This window comes from Bos taurus, chromosome 2 (genome assembly GCF_002263795.3).
Source record: "Bos taurus isolate L1 Dominette 01449 registration number 42190680 breed Hereford chromosome 2, ARS-UCD2.0, whole genome shotgun sequence".
In the NCBI taxonomy this organism is placed as follows: domain Eukaryota; kingdom Metazoa; phylum Chordata; class Mammalia; order Artiodactyla; family Bovidae; genus Bos; species Bos taurus.
Window position 1 is genome coordinate 6,677,216 of NC_037329.1, and position 4,642 is coordinate 6,681,857.

A 4,642-nucleotide genomic window follows, 5' to 3' on the forward strand; every position below is an offset into this window, starting at 1 on the left:
GTCATAACTTTCCTTCCAAGGAGTAAGCGTCTTTTAATTTCATGGCTGCAATCACCATCTGCAGTGATTTTTGGAGGCCCAAAAATAAAGTCTGACACTGTTTCCACTGTTTCCCCATCTATTTCCCATGAAGTGATGGGACCAGATGCCATGATCTTAGTTTTCTGAATGTTAAGCTTTAAGCCAACTTTTTCACTCTCCTCTTTCACTTTCATCAAGAGGCTTTTGAGTTCCTCTTCACTTTCTGCCATAAGGGTGGTGTCATCTGCATATCTGAGGTTATTGATATTTCTCCTGGCAATCTTGATTCCAGCTTGTGCTTCTTCCAGCCCAGTGTTTCTCATGATGTATTCTGCATAGAAATTAAATAAGCAGGGTGACAATATACAGCCCTGACACACTTCTTTTCCTATTTGGAACCAGTCTGTTGTTCCACATCCAGTTCTAACTGTTGCTTCCTGACGTGCATATAGGTTTCTCAAGAGGCAGGTCAGGTGGTCTGGTATTCCCATCTCTTTCAGAATTTTCCACAGTTTATTGTGATCCATACAGTCAAAGGCTTTGGCATAGTCAGTAAAGCAGAAATAGATGTTTTTCTGGAACTCTCTCGCTTTTTCGATGATCCATTATCTAGGCAAAAATATCGGAGAAGGCAATGGCACCCCACTCCAGTACTCTTGCCTGGAAAATCCCATGGATGGAGGAGTCTGGTAGGCTACAGTCAATAGGGTTGCTTAGAGTCAGACACGACTGAGCGACTTCCCTTTCACTTTTCACTTTCATGCATTGGAGAAGGAAATGGCAACCCACTCCAGTGTTCTTGCCTGGAGAATCCCAGGGATGGGGAGCCTGGTGGGCTGCTGTCTATGGGGTTGCACAGAGTCGGACACGACTGAAGCGACTTAGCAGCAGCAGCAGCAGCAGCAGGCAAAAATATGGAAGCCAGACACAGATTTAAGAGATATACTGTTGGTAATGACCCTGTACAGACTTGATAAAGTTAATGTTAGTTAGTTGTTAGGGTTAAAAGATAAATACAGGATTCCCTGTTAAATATGAATTTCAGATAAATGAATGAAACTTTATATATGTCCCATGCAATATTTGCAATATCTCACTCCTATGAGAAAAATTATCCCAAACCTGGAAATAGGCAAGAGATTACCAAAGTGTACTTTTGTAGCTTTTCTAGGTTTGACTTTTTTATTTACTGGGCTCATTTATATTCTGTTAGGGGTGGAGGGATGTAACTGGTAGATTTTTGGTAGATATGAAAATAATTTCTACCTATTAGACCAGATAACCCCACAAACTGTGATTTAGTATTCTGCAAGATATTAATCAGTTTTGCATCTAACTCTGCAATCCTATCCTAATTTTTAAAATTAATATATGTCTCAGTCAGTTCAGTCACTCAATCGTGTCCAACTCTTTGCAACACCATGGACTGCAGCACACCACGCTTCCCTGTCCATCACCAACTCCCAGAGCTTATTCAAACTCATGTCCATCTAGTCAGTGATGCCATCCAACCATCTCATCCTCTGTTGTGCCCTTCTCCTCCTGCCTTCAATCTTTCCCAGAATCAGGGTCTTTTCCAATGAGTCAGTTCTTCACATTAGATGGCCAAAGTGTTGGAGTTTTGGCCTCAGCATCAGTCCTTCCAATGGATATTCAGGACTGGTTTCCTTTAGGACTGACTGGTTGGATCTCCTTGCAGTCCAAGGGACTCTCAAGAGTCTTCTCCAACACCACAGTTCAAAAGCATCAATATATGTCTACTTTCTCATAAACTCTTTGAACTGGTTTTAGAATCTTATTTATTCCCTCATTAATTAATGAGTTGAATAAAACTTTGACAAATGTTCATTTTATATTTGTACAGGAAAAATGATTTTCTGTTTTTGAAAAGTATACTTTAGCATAGGATATCTTAAGTTTTCATGAAGATGCCCAAGTGAACCCGTGTGATGGAGTCAAACTTTATGGCTAAGGAAGTGTACCTCATGAGTTGTTTAAACCCAAGAATATCTTTTATTGGCTCTTAGAGTACATCCAAAGCGCTTATAGAATTAAGATTACTGTCTGTTTTGTCTTTTTACTGATTTTTTAAAATTTTGGTTTTGTTTCTAATTTATGCTTAGCTAAGTTAGTCCATATTGCTAACAATGATTGGGAATTTGGTTTCATAGCCTAACCATTTGAAGACAGGCCTTCATCAGTGGCTCAGCGGTGAAGCACCTGCCTGCAATGCAGGAGATTGGAGTTTGATCCCTGGATCAGGAAGATCCCCTGGAGGAGGGCATGGCAACCCACTCCAGTATTCTTGCCTGGAAAATCCCATGGACAGAGGAGTCTGATGGGCTACAGTTCATAGGGTCGAAAAGAGTCAGACATGGCTCAAGTGACTGATCACACATATGCACATTTGGTGATAATTTTTGGTTGATGGAGATCTAGTCTCTATTAGAAGTGAGAAAACAAAGAATCTAGGTTTTTAGTCTTTTCATTTGTCCTTGTGAGCTCAAACTAAGTAAGGATTTTGTGCACCAACTCGGATGAACAGCTTTTTGATATCTAAACTGGTGAATTTTTGTGTTTCTCTGTTTAGTTTCACCCTGGGGTTCAGTTTGTAAAACTGAAGCTGTAAGTTCTCTATATGTCTGTGTCCATAATTTATAACAGCCTTTATATTTTGCTGAGTAAATGTAGAATGTTTTGCTCTTCTGTAGGGTATTGAAAAATTCCATTCTAAAGCCTCTTAAATTAAAGGAACTTTGATCTAATTGGTCTATAGACAAACATATGCACTTGCACAAATCCCCCAAATTAAAAAGAAAAAGAATTTCTAAAGCTTTCGGTGTGCTAAGCTTAAAAAAAATTACTAGCTTAGAAACATTTGAAGAATCCAAGTGTATATAATTAAGGTGAGTCTTTGAAAAATCAGCTTGGATTAATAATTTTGGTTTAAGAATAAAACGGCATTTGTATCTTTTCTCTGATTTAGCAATGTTAAGTAAAATAAATACAAACATGTTTAAAAAGGCATTAGATTTGTTTTCTCAGGAAGAGATCAGCTAGTCTGAACTTCTTAAACTACTTATATTGATTTACTCATTAAATAAGCTAATAGTATTGCTAGAAAATATTTACGTTTATGAAAAATGTTAATTTATGTTCACTAAAGTTATTAAGACAAACTTTTTACATCCACAGAAATTATGTTTTGTACTATGTAAGTTTAAATATACTTCAAAAATCCTTAAAACCCTGATATAATATTAAATTAAAAATCCTGATTAATCATTTGGTAACTAGATTTTTAAAAAATTAAATTCTAAAACATTGATTAATAAAAGCATAATTTTAAGTTCATATATTTTTGCTTTTATATGTGATAGAATGGCTATCCTTTTGAGTCGTGTTAATGTATGTATTTATTTTTGCCACTTTCAGAAGGTGCGAAAGGAATGTGTGTGGCTGTAGGCAGTTGTGTTATGTGAACTTATGAGTTTTATTCATCTGCTGAAATGCTTGCATGTAACAGTTCTCAATAATCTACCTCCAGCTTCCCCTATGAAACAGAAGTTATTAAATTGGTTGAAAGTTATAATTAATATGGGGCTAAGCGACTTAGCAGCAGCAGCAAGACCACGTAAGGACTTCCCTGGTGGCTCAGATGGTAAAGCGTCTGTCTACAATGTGGGAGACTCAGATTCGAGCCCTGGGTTGGGAAGATCCCCTGGAGAAGGAAATGGCAATCCACTCCAGCACTGGAAAATCCCATGGACAGAGGAGCCTGGTAGGCTACAGTCTATGGGGTTGCAAAGAGTTGGATACGACTGAACAACTTCACTAAGACACGTAAAGGGAGGTAATAAGACAGCATGCAAAGTAATGCAATGAGTCTTGTTTTGCACGGAGAAAGAGGGTCCTAAAGTGTCACCTTGTTCAGAATATGAAAGAGCACAGTGAAAGACAAAACTTGAGGAAGTATAGCAAGTTGGCGAAGTTTTGATGAAAGTAGATCTTATTTGCCTTGGTTTGCAATACAAGGCTCTGAAAACAAATTTTGAAATATGCTAAAATTTTGGCAAAGTACATTCAGTTTTGAAGTCTTATTCACCTATAATAATTTTTTAAACATTACTGCCAAATTGTATATTAATTAAAATCTAAAATTTGATTCTCTTAACCCACTGTCTGGCTCCATTTCCCCAAACCTATAGGGTTCACTACAATTTATCTGGGGCTTCTCCTGACATACTAACGATGTCATCTTAATTAGTATTTGGGGGTGATGGAGCACTTATCTGTAAAGTTTTAGAGAATGAACTTCCCAGGGTATTAGTCTTCTCTGTAACTCACCTCCTATGGTAGAATCTGGCAGAGTGGGAGCTCTGATTAACATTTGAACTGACCCTGACCTACAGTTGTTTCTAGGGGCTTTCCTGTGGCTCGGACAGTAAAGAATTCACCTGCAATGCGGGAGATCCAGGTTACATCTCTGGGTGGGGAAGATCCCCTGGAGAAGGGCAAGGCAACCCACTCCAGTGTTCTTGCCTGGAGAATCCCATGGACAGAGAAGCCTGGCAGGATACAGTCCATGGGGTTGCAAAGAGTGGGACACAACTGAGCAACT